Source organism: Centruroides vittatus, unplaced genomic scaffold, assembly GCF_030686945.1.
Source record: "Centruroides vittatus isolate TY-2023 unplaced genomic scaffold, ASM3068694v2 contig_630, whole genome shotgun sequence".
In the NCBI taxonomy this organism is placed as follows: domain Eukaryota; kingdom Metazoa; phylum Arthropoda; class Arachnida; order Scorpiones; family Buthidae; genus Centruroides; species Centruroides vittatus.
In genome coordinates, this window is record NW_027122387.1 from 791,433 (window position 1) to 815,516 (window position 24,084).

General features: G+C 36.2%; 1 protein-coding gene and 1 long non-coding RNA gene across 4 annotated transcripts in view; one reads left to right on the forward strand and one right to left on the reverse strand.

Moving 5' to 3' along the window:
* Positions 1–24,084, forward strand: part of LOC136979666 (homeobox protein extradenticle-like) — a 73,069-nt gene that overhangs the window by 10,788 nt on the left and 38,197 nt on the right. The window lies entirely within an intron of this gene.
* On the reverse strand, positions 4,862–5,459 carry LOC136979670 (uncharacterized). Its single transcript, XR_010881419.1, has 2 exons — positions 5,265–5,459; positions 4,862–5,121 (listed from the first exon to the last, which is right to left on the reverse strand). It is a non-coding gene; the product is annotated as an uncharacterized lncRNA (long non-coding RNA).

The following is a 24,084-nucleotide window of genomic DNA, read 5'->3' on the forward strand; positions in this document are numbered from 1 at the left end:
TTGCTGTTTTGTGGCCTTATTAGTAACGACGACGACGGGGAAAAATAATTCGGTAACGTCGGGACGTCAGAGAATCCAGGAAGAAAAACGTTCCGCCGATATTTGCCGTTATTGTAGCTATTTGACAAAGGGCAGGGAACAAAATATCGTCCTAAATGACGTACACTTCCTGTGCCATAAACACCGCGCTCTTGTAAGGGGAAGAAGGGCATGTTTTTCCGGGCGTCTATAGCTGGCCACCGGCCGTGTATAACGAGGCCTCAGTGGGGTATTTGCATGATTCTCTCTGCCCGTTGTCAATCGGGGGAGGGGGCACCCTGCCAGCTGTACGTCTCCCCGTCAATCCCCAACCTGGTAGGACGTACCAGCAGACGTCAAATCGCTGACACGTCCTAGTATTCCGAAATGTCAGTAGATGGCGCTAAGTGACAATTTGATTTATGGCCCTCTACGTACGTTACAAAAAATGTTCATTCATAGTTCAAGTAATGTTTAAGCCGCTAAGGAATGAATTTATAATGGATCGCCTGTTCTTACTTAATAGAGGCACGGAAATATTCCGTTATTTTCGGTCTCCGCCGACCATTTTACCTCGCAGGGTACGATCTGCTTTCAGCCTATACCCAGACTTAGCAGATGGGGATGGGGGTTTTTATATTGTAGTTCCCTAGGCCACCTGTCTCTCTTCGGTCCCCGGCAATAGTTTGACGTTTAGCTTTACTGTCAATCTGGTAATCCAACTTTGTCTGCTCGCTTTACTCCGGCCCATTGACTTTTTCAACTCGTAACTTGCCGCCGCCGCCACCCAAAACTTAAAAGTGTGGGAGGTAAATTGATCCACATCATCTCGGATACAAGAAACCATTGAATGTTCATATTTTTACAGCTGGTAAAATACTGACTTGATGGATGACGTGGTATATATGAAAGCATTCTTTTCTGTCGCGCGATCTTGCGCCGCACGGGACACGTGTTGCACGCTTGTTGGAGAGGTCGGAGGTCAGTCGGAAATTCTATCCCCAAGACTGACAGCTAGTTAGAACATGGGACATTTTTCTATTTCGCTACTCTATTTTCTTTTTTTCTTCTTCTTTCCTTTCCTTTAGTTACTTCCCCTTTTTTAAGGCCGTTTCGAATTTTCGAGGGAACGTTTTCCTTCCCCCTTTTTAGTAGTTTCTTCGCTAATTATATATTTAAATCATTAGAAATTGGCGATAACAGTGGGCGCGGCGTGAAACGTTATCGATAAACAACCCGGACGAGGGACAAAATGCGATTTTTTACAGCGCGGAAAAGAAGGTAATATTTAAAACTATCCATTAACTTTGTCAATTATAAAAATTGCTCAGTATCTTATTTTACTTTCTTGTACTCTGAACCATAATGCAGCTGTGGTTACCCCAGGCTAATTGTATACGACCGGAAAATACCTAACTGATGTCGTTTTTAAAAACATCGTGAGAAAGCATTCGGTAAGATAACATTTACTAGCTTGGTATGGGAATGCCCAGTTGGTCAGCAGAAGAGGTGAGAACTCTGCAGTGACCCTTAGGGGTCTGAGGGCCCTCGACACTCACCTGTAATTATGCCTTTGACCTTATTTCAGTTTTTAGTTGTTGTCACCACCTCTTAAATGTGGTGTGTTCAGAATTGCCTCGGGTAAAAACAAGACATCCTTTTGTTCGCTTCTGTTACCACTGCCCTCGGTCAAACTCTGTTTTTGATTACAAAAATAAGTCGATGGGTGGGGTGCATTATTCGGGTTCTAGTAAATGTAAACATTCTAAACGGTCTCGTACAGATAAAAGTATTTTTATCTTTCCAAACAATACCATTTTCTGCGCCAATAGTTTCCAAATTCTGTCCAATTTTCGATTTTACTCGTATGGTTAACTTTCTAAAATACATTTCTCCCTGAACTTTCTTGCCTGTTTACAGAATTTCTGCAAATACCAAAAGCTACTTTCTTTAATTATGTATATTTAACGTAATTCTTTTAATATTTATCACGGTTCCAAAAGTATATTTCGCCATCGGTTTCGAAAAGAAACACCGGAAATTTAAATTCAAATCGCGATACATTCAACAGAAATAGTTATACAGTATAAAGATCAAATTCCGTATCGTTCTTTTATTTTAATGCTTTAAAAAAATGACAGATGGGAGAGTATAACCTTGATATATACACTGGTCGACCACATTCATAAATAGTCTGTCTGGATATTATTATTATTAGACCAAGATTGATCAAACTGTTTTATCATCGATCATTTTATCGAACACTTTTAATAGTGCTACGTATATTTAGAAGATAATAAAGTAAAATAAGGCATAAAGAGATGGTATCTCACGTCAGTTTTATCGAAATCGATGAAAAGATTTTTTGAAAAACGTCGAAAATTAAATTCCTGTTGTATAATATAAATTTATAAAAACAAATTATAAGTATAATTTGCCAAGCTTTTAGTCTACTTAAACGTATAAAAGATAGTTAAGTGCCAAATCCGCGCATTCGTCATTTTTATTGGTTCCTTTTTTTGTTTTGACGAATGCATAAACTTAAGCTCTTGTAATTCTATCGTTTGCTAAAGATGGATGGCTTTAATAAATCTTGTATTATATTAAATCCCCGACTATTATTATAATCCCGTTTGCCAATATTGTTGCATAAATTGGTGATATCTAAAGAAAATGAGCATAATTCGATGCGAAATAACGTGTCATTTTTGCTATCTTCTTCGTGTAAAACAAAGGTCTTTGTGTTCTTCTTCTACGCCAAACCCGCTTCGAATTAACGTTATAATAATTATTACAGGAAAATTACTGTTTAAAACTCGAGTATTGTCGAATTATTTTCCATTGTAGATCGTCTCTCGGTGACATTTTATATTCAGAAAATATCCGAATAGTTTTCACTTTTCTATGCACGATTATCCCATAAGGCATATCTTACTGTTTTATAACGTGTATATTCTACACGGTAGCGGGTTATATATTTGTGAAATATAGTATAAAATACAGTTACATCATTTATGATAATACCCCGTTATATTTCCGTTTTCTGTTACATAAAAAATGTGTACGAAGTATATCATGTGAAAAGTAAACATTCCGTTCCCGTAGTACTGTAGTTTCTACTTTATCGTAAGGCTAAAGTAGCTTTTAAAAATATATTTTTACTATTCGCCCTTTTATGAAAATTAAAATGCTATCAAATGGTTATTTTATAACCTCTTCCTCTTCCCCCCTTGTTTTTTTATTCCTATTTCGAGAGGCGTATAAAGTGTAAATGTTCCTCCTTTATTTCTTCTTGTAAAGAATACTTTTCTTCATATAATTAACGTTATCGAATTTATGTACCTTATTAATTTAGATTTCCTACCATTAGCGCTCCGGTATTCGATCTATTATAGGAAAGAATGTTAATCCAAATACCTAGACTTGATACAGTTCAGCACTTTTTCTGCCTTCCTCCTCCTTTCCATTATAAGTTAAGTGCCTAATTTATTTATGCCCCTTTTATATACGTTCTTTATTGTTTTTTAAAGTGAAATATCCTTAAAATTAATCCTTTTTCTTTTGTCTTTAGTAAATTTTACAGTGTTCTTAGTCCCGTAATACACACACAATCTATAAATTATCGGAGCGTGTTTATCAAATTATCTTCCTTATAATATTGATTTTAGATAAGGAATGACACTCCTGCGTTACGAAATAGGACCCGTATTCGGTTTTTACCAAATTTCTTATATTGAATTTGATTCCAAAAATAAAATCCCAACTCCTCTTCGCCTATTTTTATTTTGTCTCGCTTCTTTTTATTTATATATAGAGTTGGTTTACAAAAATAAATAAATATAAAAGTAATTTCAGACAAAGACACACACACACACACATATATATATAAGCTTATAAAATATTTATTTTGCAGAAAATTTAAATTTTCTTTGCATGCTCTGCCTACATTAAACATTAATATTGATATAAAATCAAAGCAATTTTCACTTCAGTACAAAGATAACTCGATAAATGCATGCAGAGTTTTATAGTAGAATTCCGCTCTAGCTTTTTGTAACTTTGCCTTTAGTGTTGTGTGTATTTTTTCCTGTATTTGTGTGTGTGTTCGTGGTCTGGTAAGAAGGCGATTTTTCTTTGCGGGGAAAAAAGGGGGGAATGAATTATTTTACCTAGAGGAGACGAACCCGCATCAATAAAACCGACTGAGGAACGTACACCACTCGGAATATAGACTCGCAACCGCTTTGTTTCGGTACTGAGAAAAACCCGTAAACACGATCAATAGTTGATACAAATAGTAGCAGGGTTCTATTGTTGATTTATGGAACGAAACCATTTTCTTTTACGAATATAACACGCCGCAACTGGTTTAAGTGTGTTTATCGCTCGTTACTTGCCCCAATTAAACGTTAAAATGTTCCGATTTAAATTGGATTTTACGCTTAATTCTTTCGTTTTTTGGAAATTTTTCTGCTACGGTTTCGATTTAAGGTGCGTTTAATAGATGACTAACGCTATGGGAATAGGTCAAAGACAACAGGTGATCGATACCGTAACGACATACATAAGTATCGTTGGAGGGTATTCAATTTAAATCCGAGTGGGGAAAAAAAACCCGATGGTTGAAACGGTTCAAAACGACGATCAACTGTTGAGTATGTGTTTAGAAAAGTGTCAGTATCCCGTCGAGTCATAAAAGAAGCATAAAGTTAAGCGGTGCGTGTGTTGCTACATAGCTGTTCGTCGCTTCCAATGAATTATGCACGACCTAACCAAACAATGACGGAAACTCGTCGAATTATGATACACCAATCGGAAAATAAATAAATACGCATTTACTATCCCTCCTTAAATGATTTTTTTATTTAAAAAAAATATCTCCGGACCGACCGATGACATCATAACCGGATGCGATCTGGCAACACTTTTTTCTTTTTTTTTAACAGACGTGGACGCCATCTAGTAAGTGAAGCGAGAAGTAGCGTTACCATGACGACCATAGGCAACAGATGAAATCGACAGCGCACGTGCTGGGAACGTGCAGTTGGCATGGTAACGTGTTACACGTTGGTTGCCAAGGAAGCGCAGTTGTTTTGTTAACAGCTGCTCTTTGTAGAAAAAAAATAAAAAAAAAAAGAAGTGGTGATACGGAAGTGAAAAATCGGCCGATCGGAAAAAAAAATCATAAATAAAATAAAAGTTAAAATAAAATATAATTCACGTTACGACAATTTAAACGCAATTACCTTTCGGACCGAACGAGCGTGAGTGCGTGACGTCATCAACCATTGAGTATTTTTACGTCTGTAGGAGTTCACCAACAGATCGTAAAATCACCCGTCAAACACATCGTAAAGTCGCGTTGTAAAAATCCCTTCTACACATCTCCAGCGTCATGCCTCCTAGCGACAGTTAACCGAAACACGCCTCCACCCTCCCTTTTATCCGTCTCACGTGTTACGATTCGCACGCAATATCGAAAACAACGCGTTTGCTTTTCACAACACAGCAACGATATTTTTATAAATAATACAAAAATGGAGAGAAAGAAAGAGAGAGGAGGAGGAGGAGGAGGAGGAAGAAAATAATAATAATAATAATTAATAAATAAATCTTTAAATCTAGTGTAATACGAAATATCTTCCTTTTGTAATTAAAAAAAAAAAAAAAAGAAAAAGAAATCCGTTTTGTTCGTTTCACACTTAGCAACCGGATCTCACTGCGCATGCCTTACGTGCCGATATTGTTACTATAGAAGCCCCGAGGTGCCATTCCGGAAGTGAGGCATAGCTTTAATTAACCTTTCCGGCACTTAAATTACTGTCGTGATATTTCGTTCATTATAACCTCGGGATATTCTCTACCTGTATGGCGATAGGAAGAGCTTCAATCTGTACATAATACCTTCATAAAAATCATTGTATAAATAACAATTTCCCGTTTTTATTCGGGATAGTCCGCACTTACTCTTCTATACGTATATGCCCTGTATATTGAGTTAGTGTTTAACTCGGTGTACGCTAAACGCAGTTCTATATTAATTATACGTATGTAGCTCTCTCTCTCTATATATATATATATGCGAAAAATACATATATGCGGATTTTTACCCATCTTGAATTATTCAATCTGTGAGATTCGCTGCTTCAGTTCGGTCGCGGTGTCGCCTATTACTCATATTTTATTCACCCTCCTGTGAAATAAAATTACGTGCTTAGCTTGTAATTTATTACGGTGTTTTTTTTATTTTGTTTTTTTTAAATTTAAGAAGGAGAAAAGAAGTAAATCAAAATATGCGGGGGTCGTTTCGTCTTTTAATTGATAAAACACAAGCGCTTCGGGTGATGGAAATAGTTCATTCTGATTAGAGGCAAGGACAAGGTATACTCGACTAACGAGTCATGATGAAAATAGAAAAGACGTTTACAACACCAAACTGTGCCAAACACGAAACGTCACTTCGTGTTCTTCGTTTGTTTCTAATACGACCTCTCTTCGAATTTCTAACCCCTTTATGTCCTGTATAATTGTTGGAGCCAAGCAAATTGGTAGTACAGATTACGATAACTTCACCCCCCCTCCCCGCTTTACCCCTCCAGCGAAGAGATAATCCACATTACGAGGGCTTAAAAAACAAAAAAAAGAAATTACACTAGTTAAACTTCCATGTTTTCTAGAATAAAACATGGCTGACTAATCCGAAAAATGCACGTAAAAATCGCATTAGAGTAAAAAATAGAATAATTAAAACGAGTTTAAATCGTTAACCGATATTTAACGAAAATGTTAAAACTAAAAATAACTCGTTTTTAAAGCAATATAAAATAAGAGAGAAGGATAAAAAAATTTATATTGAAGAGAATTTATCTTCACTTGATGTTTAGTGTTTGCCATTCACGAAAAAACTTGGTTTATTTAATTATTCAATAATAGCTTTGTCTCGTTTAAAGATTTAAAAATATATATATATATTTATATTACTCTAAATAATGGTTTCTTCTATTGTAACCTCAATTTTTTTTTATTACTTTAATTCTTATAAGGTCAAGGAAAATGCCCATATAACATCCTATATATAGGCTAAATGTATTGCATGACTATAATGCTGTTTACATTCCTGATCTTTGATACTTGTGCATGACGTAATATGGAAGGTATCCTCCATTTAAATTCCTTAAATAACGATTTTCCGATAGAGCAAAAATCCGTTATTTGATTTTTTTTTCCTTCTTCTTCTTCTTCTTCTCCTTCTGTTCCTTCCTCGCTCTTTTTTTCCCTTTTCGGGGATTTTTGCATAACTTAAAATTTCCTACTGGGTTGTGTTATTAAATAGAGAAAGTGGCCGAAGTTGGAGAAATTTACAAATGCCAAAATTTTTGTTGTTGTAAGAGACGTTTTCATCAATGGTTAACAGACGACCAAATTCCCATGTTTGAAACGGTCGGAGTACAACAAATCATTGTGCTGTCTTCATCAGACAATAGAAATAAAAAATAAAAAAAATAAAATAAAATAAAAAATAAAAAAAAACCTCCGAAATTGGTAGTAACAACGTTATAGTATCGAGGGAGGGAAAAGAGTCGCGTGCACCCTACAAACTAGATTGGAATTTCAGCCGAGCTAGATAGAAAAGAAAAAATATACGCTAGCGCGGAGTTTAACGCACAACAGATTAATGAGGGGTTGTCTCTGTCCTACTCTATTCCCCCGTTTCTGAGTCCGGCCTTTTTTTTCCTTTCTTTTTTTTTTTTTTTTTTTTTTGTGGATAGGAGGGATGTACCATCCAATTTCCTAGAAATGAGACGTGGGCGAGAGATGAAATTTCTGGAACCATCTATTCCATTGCCATGATTTTGATTGGATTTCTCTGATTCGTTTCTACGCCATTAAATAACTACCCTGTTGGGATTATAAGTCGTTGATAATTGAACGACGCAACCTATCCCGTAAGATGATTTATTAGAAATAATTTGCTTAAATCGAGTTTTTCTTTCCCCCACCCCACCCTCCCATACACACACACACACACCACGTTAATTCTGATCCCGTAGATGAGGCGTTATTTTGGTTTACTGCTTCGAGAGTTATGGCGGCTATTCGGATTTAATTAAAAGGTGTCTCGTCGGATGAATTGTTTAGTGTGAATTCGTGTGACGTCATTTCTTCCTTTGCTCGTATTGGAATGATCGCGCGTGGTCTTACGAAACCGGTCTAGAAATTAGGTTCGTATATATATATATGTGTGTGTGAGGCAGTATTCGATTTCATTGAATTTCCTGATCGACTGTCTGTCCGTGGCCTCGTTAAGTCGTCGCGATGGCTACTTCGTCACCGTCCGTAGCGCTAAAGCGGAGGTGAGAGAACGGTTCGTGATGCTATCGAGAATCTCACTCTAAGGACACGTTTGCGTGACTGAGAAAGACAGAGACGTCACCGTGACGCTGCGCTATGTTGAGGAACTCATCGCGTGATCGAAGGTTTTCTCCATCGATCGCATCCCCCGATCTTTTACATAACAATTGACTGGTAAATGAAGGTGAATTTCACCGTGTTAGTCCAATATAACGTTCGGTAAATTATGTTTGTCTAAGGGATAAATTTATATTGGCATAATGACTCTCTTAGTAAGGAAACGCGAAGCACCATTTAACGTAGTTTGATCCGCAGCTAGGTTCCTAATATGTAAATGCTTTAAGGGGGTGAACCAGGTACACGTGTTGTGGTATCAGGGAGCTGACATACCTCATTCTGGTGTGAGACCTGCGGCTATGATGGATGGTGATTTAATCCTGGTTTATGTGGCCAGCTGGTGGTATGGCTCGCTGACCATTTCGACGTCATACATCATTGTCCGTACCTGTCGGTGTCCGCTGTCCTCTTACGTAGTTTTTCTTGCGGTTTAGTGGTCCGAAACAGAATCGAATATCGATGGCTCCAGTTAGGAAAGTTTTGTCACTAACTAAAGAATTTTTTTATATATATACAGTATATATATTACACGTCTCTTGATATATATATTTTATTATTATTATTATTATTATTAATAACAGGTTAAATTATTATCTTTCGGAATAAATTCCTTAATTATTTGTATACTTCTGTATCATCCCGGAGAAGAAATTTCCAACCCTCCGATATAATCAAAGGCTTTGGAGTGGAGTCGCTACGCAGATTTAAACAAATTCAAGATACCAGAAGCAGGAATTTTGCATGTCAGAGTTTAGTGAATAATGCAAAAAGGATCTCCGTATCTCCACATCTCTTTTCTCTCCTTTCGCTTTAATTAAGGTATCAGAAATTAAAGCGAAAACTTTAAAAAAAAAAAGAAGAAGAAGAAGAAAGAAATTATTCTAAAAATAAATAAATAAGATGTTTAGAATGGTTAAAAGTGGCAGATACACGCAGAAATTTGCAAACATTTCTATCAAACTTGTTATCTAATTCGGTGTATTTTGCCATTAAAATAAGTGATTTAGGAAAATAAGGAAACAGCTAAGAGCTATTCCTGGTTGTAATTAAAATACAGAAGATCAGACTTAAGTATGTTGACAAGGATAAAGATGTCCCGGTTACCATAGTAACGTCTACGAACATATTTTATAACAGAAATTGCTACGAGATATGTCTTTGATAATCATCACGAAACACGCATGCGACCGAATAAGATTGTCACGCAAATGCGTAAGATTTCACCAACCTTTATGGGTGGATACAAGTTAATTCAAAGAATAGTAATAATTTTGATAGCGTTTCATTGTTATAGTCTATTAGCATTATAAAAAGATGTAAATTATGTTGATTTATTATTATTAAAGTCTGCGAATATTTATTTGGTTTTCCATCGCCCGTAATACTCTCTCTCACTTTATATTTTTACTCTGTGCAAATATTTAAGTAAGCGCGAATTTTATGCAGATTTTGAGAATAACTAATGATGACTCTCATTAAATATACGCTTTTCGGATGGTAAATTGCTACTAATCACTCAACTCGATCCCAATAAGAAAATTAATAGAAGGTAAATCTATAATTTTACTCTAACAAATTATCCGAATTTTTATTGTCGAGTAGAAGGATAGTTGTTTTCCATAGGTTAATGCCGAGTTTATGCCTGGGTATCTTTTTTTTTCCTCTCTTCCTCTTCCTTCCTCCTCCTCCTCTTCCTTTTCCCCATTGCGCCCGGTTAATCAGATCATCCAGGTTCCACTTTGCAATCTGTTCTGTCCATCTGGTTTGTAGCAATATTGGAAACCTTTAGACGTTCGTCGCTAATTAAGCCATTTTCTACATTGTCTGTCCGTTTTGCCGATATCTCTTACACTTGAGTGAGTTGAACCAAATAATTGGATGGCTGTATCACTATTGAAATCTAGTGGAGGGAAAGGCGATTATTTCAGTATATTTCCCCCTTCTCTACGTTATTTTTTTAAAAACTTATTACGAATCGGAATAATAGCTTAAAAGTTAATGTGAACGGAACAGATCAAGCGTAAAATCTGTGTAAACTCTCTCTCTCTCTCACACACACACACGCGCACACTGGCTCTCTGGCATCCCCCGATAACCGATTCAGGATTTAAAGTTCTCCATGCGTATCGTTCTATCGAGAATTTTTAAGCCGGCATCTAGGAAAATGACGTCACCACCCGGGCTAAAGTCATAAATTAAGAAAATGACACGCGATGATTAGTCCTCTCTTACGTTTTCGTCTTAAGCAAATTGCGACGTTACCATTAAAACCGGCAGCAGTTTGCGCCTAGAGAAAATTACGTCATCATTCTAGTACCTTTCGGCATTTATACTTTGTGGGAAATTACGTCATAATTCGATCTTTAAAGCGAATTAAGCATTACCAATCTAAATCTTAACGTTTGCCCTCTCGAGTAAATTACGTCATCGCCGCATCTTCCAAGCTACTACCCGAGTTAAATTAATTCGACAGTTTTAGATGATCGTAACTGATACATAAACTGGTCATTTGGAACTATTGTAAATCGCCCGTTTTCTCAATTAATAGAATTTCCCTTTTCTCCCCCTTTTTCCCTCCTTCCAACTCCATTTATTTTTTTTTTTCAACTCGGGCCTAAGATCTTGGGGTTTGTACTCGAAAATATTTAAACACGACCCAAGGCCTAGGTGCATAAGGATTGTTAAAGGGGGGTTTTTCGGCTCTGTAAACTTTCCCTATTTTTTTCCCCGCATATTACGTCATTATTAGTTTCTAGATTCCTGTTATTAGGGTTGTGCTTTCGCTTCACTCGCTTTTCAAATTATACCTAATAGTGACGTAATTTATGTAAGATGGGAAAGATTGGAGGATACGAAAGATTTTTGACGTAATTTCCGACCTTATATACGAAGTTCCACCAAGGCCTTACGTAATTTTATCACTATTAGCCTACATCGTCGTCATATTTACCTTAATAAGGATGTAGTTTGCGGAATAAAACCCGAAATACCGGCTTAATCTTATGATTTTTTTTTTAATATATAGACAATTTATAAAGTAAAATTTTCGGTAGAATTATTAAGATCGATTATCCCTAACGTAAATATATTTTTAGGCCACTGAATTTTTGTTTTTATCATCTTTTATCCTAGAAGAAAAAACACACACACACACACACACACACACTAGTAGATAATTTAGGAGCCTTCATTAAATGTAAATTAGAGTTTTTAAACATAATTAATATATAAAAATATTGAGTACTTAACGTAGTTTAAACATAATTAAGCTTAGTAGTTTACGAGCATTTAAATTCCTATTTTAATTTAGGTAGCCTTAATGACAGTTTTAAATGTATGGTAGTTATCTTTTAAATTCTACTTAATGTAGATCAGTTTAGGAGCATTTTAACTCGTAAATTTCCTTTAAGAGCCTTTAATCTCGGTTCAATATGGAACAGTTTGAGCATTAAACTCAATTAATACACAGCAATTTAAAGTTAATCTCATTTACACTCAGTTTTAAACGTAAAGCAGTTAGAATCCTTTAAAACCCAGTTACAATTAGACACGTTTACGAACTCTCGAACTCAATCAAATATCATTCAGTTAAGTTATTTCACATTTAAGCATGGATCCTATTACAATTAGAGCAATTTAATCTTATTTAAACCGCGTAAACTTAGCAATTCGGGATCCACGAACCCCAATTTGTGATCTCTCGTAATTAAAAAAAAATATCGCTTCTGTACTCGTTTTTATATTTAAATTCGGGAGTGGAAACACTTTAAAATTCGTTCCGCTTAGTTAAACACAGCCTACGTGCCTTATCAGTTAGGCCTACGAGGCCCATAACGTGCCTTGTTAGAAGGGTACTTAAATTTCTCTAAAACAGGGCCATAAACACAAGGAGGAGAGGGAAAAAAGTGGGGGGAAGAATGTATATATATATATATAAAACCTGCCTACAAATTGAAGGATAATAAAATTACCTATTATCTCGATAATCTCTCAGGATGTGTGCTACATTTATTAATTCGGTAACACTTAAAAGAGGAGGAGGAGGGGGGACGGGCGACGTTACGGGCACTTTTAATCTAGAGCCTAGTGGACGTAAGTTTTTAGAGCGAAACTAATAAATCTGTCATAAATCAGTAGGAATTGACAAAAGTAGATCTAGCGACAGATGGAAAAAGAATGAGACAAATCTACGCCAGTCACCTGAAGGTAGATCGTTAATACCCTACTTGACAGGCCGTACGATCATGTAACTACCGTAAGTAGGTAGTTTCGTCGTCGTCGTAAAATCTTTACGGCGATATAAAAATGTCTTCCCTCCAGGTCATCACGTGACATGTGCTCTACGACTCTATATACCTGTAGTGTAGTATATCGCACTGTTATTTTTGAATGTCACGAAACGAGGCATGACTAAGACTAGGGAAAGTGTCGAAAAATCTCTCTAATTATACAGAAAATTTTCTACTTAATCGCACGTAATATATTATTCTATTTAAAAAATTCTAAACGTTTGCTAAAATTTGGCATTTAAAAAGTCAATTGCAATTCTTTTTTGGGGGGTGAGAAAGGATACTTTAGGCTTTTCTCTTCCTCTACGTCGTATTACGTCAGGTAGCGTGATTACGATCACGTTACGATTGTTTAAGGGCGTATAAAATCGTTCGATATAATTTTGAGCCAACAATAAGAATCTTAATTCGAAATTAAGCGCGTGTGTTGAGCAAAATGCTTTTCCGTAACAATCGTTCCGGCCTCCTCCTCCTCCTCCCCGCTCGGCCGTCAACCCCCCTCTCCCCTCCCCCCGAGTGCCGCTGTCACGTGATCAATTGTCAGAGGTTGCGGAAAGTTGAAAAATTATCATTTTTCGTCCACGCTCTGCATTTGACAATACATAATTTGCGAATAAGGAACATTGCTTAAAATAGGAGCTTTCGAATGAAACGACGAGGTAATAATAACCTAACATTAGCCTAGTATTGGTTAAATATTTCCTTCTTTTTCCCTGTCATATCTTTTTTATTTATTTATTTTCTTTCCTAAAATGTTGTTATTGATTGTTAAATCTCTCCTTTATTGATTAGAAAATGAATTGTTGAGAAATAAATAAATTCTTAATGAGAGACTTTTAAAAATATCCTCAAATCTGATTGGTTTAGTTTGAAAATTTTCGATGCTTTCATTGGTCAATTTAAAAAATTTAAATTCGACAAGTAACCAATGAGAAGAATAGTATATCCGGGTAAGGAATATATCTTGAAATTAATACAATTTACCCTATTGTTAATAAAATACTGTATTTTCCCCCCAAGGGACAGGGAAAAAATGCGATTTTTTTCTGAGATTTATTGGCAATTTTGAAGGGTAAAGGTTGCAGATTTTTACTTTTATATCAATCTATACGCATGTATTTATGCCTAAAGGGTAGAGAGATGTATTTTTTCCCTGTAGATCAGTACCGTTTGTTTTCGATTTCAATACGAAATTAGACCAATTACGACGAGTCAGTTATTTCAAATTTCGAATAGTTCATTGGCTGTTTTGTAATTCAAAAAGTATAAAATATATCGTGTATACGGAGGAAGGAAACGTCCGTAATTAATCCTGTTTTTCGCTACCCTAAACTATAATAATTGAGCCCCTATAAGCCTAATTCACGATAATTATGGTTGAAAAATTTAAATACGAGATTAAAGTAGCTATAGTTGGCATTCGATTTGAGTCGTATACGGAATAACGACTGGCCTACTTTGCAAGTATAAACACTTTAATCTCACCTAATGGAATTTTACATCCTGTTTCCACCTAGCTCCATCTATCGGTTTCCTCTATAACTAATCTCTTCTAATCCAATTTTAGGAAAGGGGGGCCAGGGAAAAAAAAAGCATTGATTTTTTCCCCGAATTAATTCTCTACGGATTATCGGGCGGTATGTAGAAATTAAGCACAGTTACAACTTTTATCCGTTTTCCGTTCCCCTTCCCCCCATCGATTTCTGCTGTTTCGTCTTATTTGCTAAAAATGCAATCGATCAGAAATGATTCGATCAGCGATCGATAGATGGAAGGATAATGTAGAAAGATAAACAGTCGATCCGGGCATTGTTTTGATTAGGCTTTCTTCTATAAACGACCTTGATTGAGTCGTGACCATTTCTATCTAACACTAGACCGTGCTCAACGTTGCTTACAACCCAGATCTGTAAACGATATTACGTGTATAACAGAGGAATTTTAAAAGAAAAATAGGCGATCCAAGGCACCCACTTCTACTTAACACTGGCATATTGTTTGTACGAAAATCCGGTGTTTAAACAAACCAAAATTTTTCAATTAAAAATCCTTTTCAGAAAGGGTTGAATTTAAATTAAAAACAAAGATTTTCCAGATAGAGCTTCCATTCTGGCTGGTTGCAGCAGAGATCGCTTCTTCTCTAGCTTATATAAGGCTTCCACCACTTCTCTCTCAAAGCTGTAAATAGGCCTTAATTAAATGGAAACGTTATCTTCCTTCATTGTTACCGGCGAATATAATTATTCAAAAGCCATATAATGCGATTTAAATTATACTAGATGATCGGTTGAATTCTACATAAAATAAAAGAAGAAGAAGAAGAAATAATAGTAGAAATTTTCCTCCTATCCGTTTGGGTATCTTCGTCGTTCTCGGATAGCTGCGCTCCATTTTTGCACCCGTTTCTGCAAAGAACGGCAGAATGGCAAGTAAAGGACCCCATTTTCTATTTGCCTACCATTATCCAATCTATCCCTGGCTGTTGGCGATTTGTCTCGGATTTACTTCGCCTCTCGGATTCTGCCAGTCACGGGATGTGGAGTTAGATGGTAATGTTCTTTTTTTTTCCAGGGATGCCGTCTTTCTATCGCCTGCTTCTGTTTTATCTTTGTCTCGAAGAACACATCGCGAAAGACAAAAGAATCCCTTTGCAACCGTTTACGAAGTACTTGCGTAAGCGCTTTTCTTCTTCTTCTTCTTCTTCTTCTTCTCCTCCTCCTTTTTTTCTTCTACTACTTCTTCCTACACGTCTTTTTCTCCCTGCTAAACAAATTAATTTAAACAATTATTGATAACTTCTTTTTATGTGGGGAAAAAATAAAATTATTATTGCATTCCCTTGCGCTTACGAAAAAAACTTTTCACGCTTCTTCTTTTATATTATTATTATTATTATTATTTCCAATTTTTACAAGAGACGAAAAAAATAATAAAGAAATGCGCTACTTGATCAATCTCGAAGGATTTACCAAACTATAAAAACATTTTCTGAATTGTTAAGAAAATAAAATAATAATAATAAAAAATAAAATACCTATATAATTGGATCTATTTAACGTTTCATCCAGTGAAAATGATTGTCGGTGCTAGAAAAAAAAAAACCTAGTTTTGATCTTAGGTAACAAAGGTTTTTTTTTTTTTTCCTTCTTCTATTTTTATTTCTAATATATAAAATGGAAGCCGTTGTTAACAGTGTGGCCTTTCTTAGAACACATTTAGAAGCGTGTTTCGACTTTCGCCGATTAGAGCTGGTTAAAGATAATTGGCCTACGTGGACCACATCCTTTTAGGCAGACCAGTTAGGTTTGAATAAATGGATGCGGTCTGAGCTTTTCTTGGTACTCGTCATTCTCTCCTAGGTTTGACTATGAGAATGATTCATTTCCAAATCCCCTCTGCTAGAGTAATGTTCACTAAACATGCTAACCTTAGGGATAAAAAAAAAAAAGTTTAGAGATGAATATCCATATATATATATATATATATATATATATATATATATATTCTTTCGTTAGGAATGAATGAGTGGGAGTTTTTACATAACATTAATTTTATTTACAAGGCCTAGTAGAAGAGAATTGAATATATTTTAACCGGTCTTTATAGAGTTTCCTGGTACGATTATGAATATAGGATACGCGCAACTTGCTTCGGATAGTCTACAAATATATAATTTTATCCGACGGTTGATTGGATAAATTCATGTTTTATTCATTTTCGAATATATCATTATTCCTTTTTTTTTATTCGTGTGTGCGCGATATAGTTTCTTCTTCTTCTTCTCTACATGAAAGGACCGCATTTGCTTAAATTTGTTTTCGAATTTATCCCAGTTTGGATATTCGAGCGTGACGTGAGTTTGAAGAAGACAATTTTACGGTCGGATAATTATTTTCTATAAATATTATTCGGTTAGGGGGAGGGGAAAAAAAGGGCATCGAATATTCGAAGATACGTCGATTGTACGAAGTATCGAATCTTCGGTTTTTTCTCTTTATCTACGTTTGATAATTCTTGCTATCGAATGGTATAAATACTATCATTACGTATACAGATCGTTTTGTTTTGCTATCTTAATGTTTTTATAGCAGGAAATAGAAAATAATAATGTCTAATCCTTACTCGTTAGATCCCATATCGAATCTACTACTCCCCACATTAAATAATGGAATGGCAATTTTGTTTATAATCCTTAAGCATTCGTGTAAAGCAGAAAAATTCAAATTCGTTTGCCCGGGGCTGCATCTTTCTTTTAAAGATTTAGAAAGATTAGATCTTTTATACGAGCTGCAACTGGAGGAAATAATTTTGATTTTTATCACCCGTTCAATCCTTTCCCCCCCCCTCAGAAAATCGGTAATCGTATTAAAAGTACACCTGTACCGATGCGACACCCCAGAATTTTTATTTATGCTCCTCTGCATCTACACGAAAGATAAAAATCAACAAGCTGTATCGTGTTTTCGGATCCTGATTTATGCCACAGCTAGCCAAGCGTCACTTTGACCTTTTTTCGATTTCCGGAGGAGAAAAATATGTTTTGCAATTTAATACGCTAAAATTCTCGGGATTAAAGAAAGAAGAAGAAGAAGAAGAAGAGAAAAAAAAAATTCGTCATGGCGGTTAATTCGTTCTATAAATTTCCCTATAAAACTTGGGTTAAATAAACCAGTAATATTCTCAATGGGAACGTTTTTTTTTTTTATTTTTCTAGTCAGGAAAGTTTAAACACGGTTTGCTTTTAGTAAATTTCGTTTTGTGCGTGATAAAAGAGAGTATGGAGATTTTTTCCTTAAAAACTGTTGAATTTAAAGTCAGAAAATAAGTCGGGAAGCCATAAATATCGTAAGAAATATTCGGCGTATAAAGAACCATAAAATATAGTCCAACCCCTTAGTCGAAACAACAAAAGATCACATTATTATCCACTCTGGCGATCATTTGCTTTCAGTTTCGGTACGATCCCGGGTAAAGTTCTGGTCGGGTTTGGCCAGCCGTAGCATTCTGCTAATGGCAGCCAGCATCAGTCCCATCACCTGATTAAATCAAATGCAGACTCCTTTAAAAACCGCCCCGCTCCTCTCCTGCTATGGGTTTTACCCGCTGCGTTTTAAAGACTGCGCTCTTTTTTTTTCTCCACTTTCTTCATACCCCCTCATCTTCCCTTTCTTCAGTAATAGCTTGTTCCGACGTGCGTCTGTGCACTTACTTTGATCAAGTTACTGCCAGTGCTACAGAGGCGTCTTAGAGTCGATAAGTTTCTCCCTAAAGGACGCCAAGTTTTCGTTTATTGGCAAGTTGTGCTTTTGAACGTGAATGGATAAAGCGAGGAAGAATCAGGTGAAAAACTGTAGCAAACTACGACGAATTTTTATCAACTGGAAATAATTAAACTTCTGGGAAATGAATGCTTGAAAGGTTTTTCTAGTCCGCTACCGAAGACAAGTGCATACATTCAACGTTAATAATTGCAATTAGAATGTTATTTTTATGGAAATGAAAGAATAACCGTAAAATGTAACAGAAGAGCAATAGGAGAAAATAAAAATCGTCCATTTTATATTTAGGAAAAAGTAACATTTAAACTACATTATCTCAAATGGGCAGATATTAAAATCATTGCTACTAATCAGATTTTATAGTCGGCGTAATAATGCACATTGCTAATCTTCTTTCGGCCTAAAGAGAATTAAAATATATACAGTTAAATCTAGAAAGATTTTGCAATCTTTCTTTTTTTTCGGGGGGGAAGAGGGGAGCTTAATTAAAACCCAACGTTATACAGTACGAGAAAAGGGTCGATATAATTTACGAATTTTTCCGAGATAAACAGGAAAATCAGAAACAGCAGACGATTCAATTTATTCCGCTAGCACTCATCATTCCGGGATAACATCATCCAAAAATAATTTACACCCGGAGTAAAGCGAAAACATAATCATAAAAGTGAAACTAGACTACTTACGTTTCGGCTTACATAAATAAGTTATTCAACAATAATAAAAATTTTAGCAAGACCTGGGACAACAGGAAATCTTCCGCTGCCGACCTGACTGGCTGCTACAGCAATTGCTGTATCCAGCCAGTTAACATACTGCTATCTTTACACTTGTCTAACTTCTGGTGATTTTGTTGTCCGTCTTGCAAAGAAGGAAAGTAAGAGAAGAAGAAAAAAAATTATCTCTAACAGCGAACAATCGTTGGGGAATAGATGTCAACATCATTCCTTCTTAGATAACGTCCCCTTTTTGCCGAAATAGTCCGAACTCGCTGTCATTTAATGAGGTTTTCTGTAAATTTCCCAATTTTAGAAGCCCTAGGTAATCAGATAGTTTCCTTTTTCCTGTTTCCCCCCCCCCTTTTTCCTTTTAGATTTTTACTCTTTCTTTTACGCGGCGCTCGAAGAAGATGTTAAATTTCACACTTTCAGAAACCGATAGAACAATCTCTGACTGGTTATTTTTAAAAAAATTTCCGTTTCTTTTCTAGAATAATATCTGTACTTTTCATTTTTTGAAATAAACATGTTCTAGAAAAAAAATTTGTCTAGAAAAACGTTCGGTTTCAACTCGAAAGTATTGTTTGGATTTTTTAAAAAAGAAATGCATCCGTTTCATTTATGAAATGAAGATAATTTTCTAGAAATCAAAACGTTCAGTTTAACGCTTCTAGAAAACTATTAGAAGAAATTTGATGGATTTCTTTTGTAGTTTCTCGATCCCGTCTGTTTCTTTTCTAGAAAAATATGTTCATTTTGGAAAATGAAGATCTTAAATGTATTGCTTTTGAGCTTTTTGATCCATGTTAGGAGTTATAAGAAACGATCTTAGATATTAATTTTATTTATCATCAAAGAAGCAATTGACTAATGGAACGAGGTCGTTAGGCAGCTAGCCAATCACAATCGATATAACAGGGGGAAAAAGTTTAATAGAATTGAACGAAATTAAATAAATTAGATTGATTCCGTGACAATTTTGTTTAAAATCCTCTCTGGGAGGTTTGGGCCTCCTGGCGAGGCCTTAGTGGGGATGTAATGAGTCTAATAAGGAAACGGAATTCGTCAAATAGGCCTTTCTCGAACGTATCTACAACGATTGTTCACTTAAAAAAAAAAACACGGGAGATTTAGAGATGCGGGTTTGTATTTTTTTATCCATTTTTTATTTTTTATTTTTTGCTGCAATATCGTTGCAGACACAATTAGAAGGGTGGAAAGAAATATGAGTCTGTCGAGATTCGAAAAAGCCCGAGGTTGAATTTCCCGTTGGACGACAGAAAATATTCGAACTGATGCCAGGGGGCTAGTTTCGCCCAACACACTAGAACAGAAGTCGTCGAATCTTTGTTATCTTGGACCAGAGATTGGGCAGGAGATGACGGTATATGTTGATCTGTAGTCCGTCGAGACGTAAAGAGCAACGATAACGCGTAGCAGATAAGAGGAGAAATGGTCCACAAGGATATATTTGGGTGGAGAATAAGGGCTGACTGCATACAAATGTTCTCAACGGGACGCGGAGCAAAAAGAAAAGCTTCAAACAACGTCATGTCTTACGGTCGACGTGGGAAGTGGCGCATACAACCCACAGCCTATCACCACTATATTATGTTGGCCGGAAATTGCCGAATTTCTGCTTTTAATAATTATATTTCGTAGGAAAAGAAAAAAAGAAGTTGGGGTTTGTAAAAGCCACTTACTCTTCTAATTTAATCAAGTTGGTAACGTCTCGAAAAATGCTTTATTTCCAAACTCTTCTCCCTTTATTATTAGTGTATCGGTATATAAATTAATCCCGGAATAAAATGGCCGTGGATATGAAACGATATCTTTTAATTATTTAGAGGAAAGAGGTGAAATGGCTAGCTGCAGAAGGTGGCGGCGTGTGGGGGAGAATAGTGGGAGTCCCTCTTCAGTCTGTCACCCCCGACAGACAAAATGGACTGTGACAGACAATCCACTTTTCTCTACCCGGGAATCTTCACGTTCGTCACTCCAGGGTAATTTAATCGGGTGCACGTGACACAGTCACCTTAACTACCAGATATCCTCTCCCCTAATCACTGCAAGCTTGCCTTGTCATTAACGACAGCGACAGCTGATTTAAGGACTCTTTTGGTTCAGGACTAGGATCTCTTCAAAGATGGTCGAGAAGGCCGAGCAAAAATATTAGCCGGACGGATTCCCTTATTGAATTTATTACCGCCGGATCCTGATTTTGGAGCCGTACTGCAATCACGCCAGACGAGGGACTTTTTAATTATTATTTCATGCCTTTCAATGGCTTCTTACGATACACGTGCAGTTCAATCCGTGTATATTTTTAGATTGCCGTTAGCGGTCGTGTGGAATAAATTATTATATTATAATTAGAAAGATTTAATTGTTAATACTTCCAAGCTTTTCCCTTTAAAAATATATTATTGTCCCTTTCGTAATTAAACCGAAAGCCCTTCTGTAGAATTAAACATTCGTTTATGTAGAAACATCGACGTGCCTTTAATTTACTGAGTAGAATAAATTTTCTATGTAATTTTATAGAGGAAAAGTTAAAAATACTTTAAAAAGCGTTTAAATTTTACCGCCATCGCCAGTGACTCCATCTCGCGATCGAGACGATAACTAACGAAGTAGTAACGGTTCTCATTCGGTAGGAAGGAGAATTGGCGTGTTACTTCGGTTACAGAAACCGCTCGATATAAAGAAATTTACGTTTTCTTTTAAAGTCTAACTTAACCAGATTTGGAAGGCAGCAACAATCGCCCGTACCTGTTGCTATTCTGATACAGTTTTAGGGGGAAAACCTCGCGGTGGACCCCCTGATATGAGAAAACGTAAACGATAGGCGTGGAAAAAGCAGAAGTAAAAAAACATTCACTTGTGGTTTTGTATTCATTTGATAGTCTGGACATGATTGATGTGACATTGATGTGTTAATGGCGGTTGAAAAACCCGGACGTTGAAGTGGAGGGGGTGATGTGAAGTTAATGAAGTGGATGAATGGCGATTTCATAGCAATATTTTACAGCAACTCTACTACTAAGGATGCTGATGGTTTATTTTACTTTTCGTTCACATATTCCCTCATATAAGTCGTTTTCAGCATTCCTCCCTAGCCGTCATTTTTCTTTTTTCGCTCCTATTTTTCTCTTTTGCCGGATAGCCGTATCCAGACCTTATATTCCAATATGGCCTATCGATAATACGCTTTAAAATGCCCCAAAAATATACGGTTTTAACGCCGAAATTGCCTACAGATATATTTTGTAATTATTAAAATGAGCATACGAATCTGTTATCGATTATTTTTCGCCCACGATGTATCATAATAAAGAATTTTGCTAATTTCGAGATAATTATTTATCCTTAAACTCCTTTCGAAAACTACGGGAGTGGCATAACTTTACATTAATTTCATCTCATAAAATTTTCCTTCCATATTTATTAATCAAACAGGTAATAAATTTCATACATCAAGTCAAGCTGCTTCTATTAAAATGCCATTTATACCGAAAATAGAACTTTTAATTGTATATATTTATATACGAAATATACAAAAATGAAAATTGATAGAGAAGTTAAATAGTTATGGTCCCCTTCGGACGTTTCTTCATTCATCACTAAAACACGAGAATAAATCAAAAATCCTTGCCTCTTGTATTGTTCAAGTTTCCCTATCGATTTTCTGTTATAATTTTGTTAGCACGAAAGGGGGGTGATATATATTTTTTGGTGTGTTTTATCATTGGAGGCGTGTTTTTTCTCACATCCTAGCCCGAGTTTCAAATTGTAAATTAGCCTTTTAAATCGTCGGTTGTGTTTAAACGTTGGTTGCATTATCCCGAAACACAAGCCGCTTTCTATTCTTGAAGGAGGAACTGCTACAAAAATACAAACGACCAGGAAGATATAACTGCGTTGGGGTATATTTATTTATTTAATGTCGAAAAACAAAACCGTAGGCTATATCCTGACCAGCGGTCATTCATCTCATCGTTTATCATCCTTCCTTATCAGAAACAGTCTTTCGCAACTGCTGAAGTTGCCACAATACTTCTTTCTGTTCTTTCCCATTGTTATGGTAATATGTTGCAGCGGAGAAACTCTAACCCATTAACTCTTGTACGGCTTTTCTCGCGTACGCGCTGCTTAACTGATCTTCTACACTTAATGATAGTCTTACCGTATGCATATTTATAGACCACAACAGGTAAGCAGGGCGGACTTAATGCGGCTAAAGTCGATGATGTTCATTAGCCCTCTCTGCAGTCGTCGCCTCTAATGGAAAACGACTAAGTCTCTCCTTTACATTGTCAATAGCGGGAGGAAGTGGAGCAGAGCGCAAGCGCCGTTTTTCTAACTTCCGGAATCGTTAGCATTTATCAATGGGGTCATTAAAGTAAGTCTCTTCCGTAAAGAGACCACTGCACACCTCCTTACAACTGCCGACAATTTGACAGCAATAATTTATCGACTCTAGCAGATATGTGATAGACAGATGACATATGTCATCTGTCACACCTGGCACAGTCTTTCCCACCCTCGTCCTGTCCTTCAACTCATCTGTCATTTTTGCACCCAACTCCACTCTCTCTCGCTCTCTCTCTCTCTACAAATGTGAAATGCAGGATGTTCTTGCTTGTTGAGATCGTGCGAAAATGCAAACTGATTTCTCCATTATAGACAAGAGGGTTTTACTTGTCAGTAAGATATATTGTGACAGTGCGGGCCATCTTTTATCTTCTTCGCATATCCGTTTCCTTAGCTTTTAATTTTGGACACTTCTGCTGCCTCTAGTGCCAACGAAGATATTTACTTTCGGCCTAATCACACGTTGTTTCGAGGGGACCTGGCTAAATTACAGTTTTTTTCGCCCAGCGAACCGGGTTAAAAAAAATAAGAATATTTTGGGCATTCGAAAATGACCAGAAATGCGTTTTTCTAAGGGCTCACCCGGGATAGATTGGTGGATCTCGAACGAGTAAAAGCCGTTTTATATAGCAAAACGCATTTTCCTCTGCCACCATCTCACAAATTATTCCGAAATAAACGTCACGTTATACGTTTGTACTCCACTTTACATATATGGAAATGTTACAGCATTATTATAGAATATTACACCCTAGGAACAGCTGCAGTAATTCGATCCCGGTATGAGGTTTTTACGTTTCTTTAATATCGGAACCAAAGAGACGATTGGCAGTTTGGCCTATTAAGTGCAAGTAGAGTGATGTATAGAAGCCTTTTAACATTTGCGTGCGCTCCCCTTTGTGGCTTTATCGATATTGTAAGAGGTGTATGACGTGC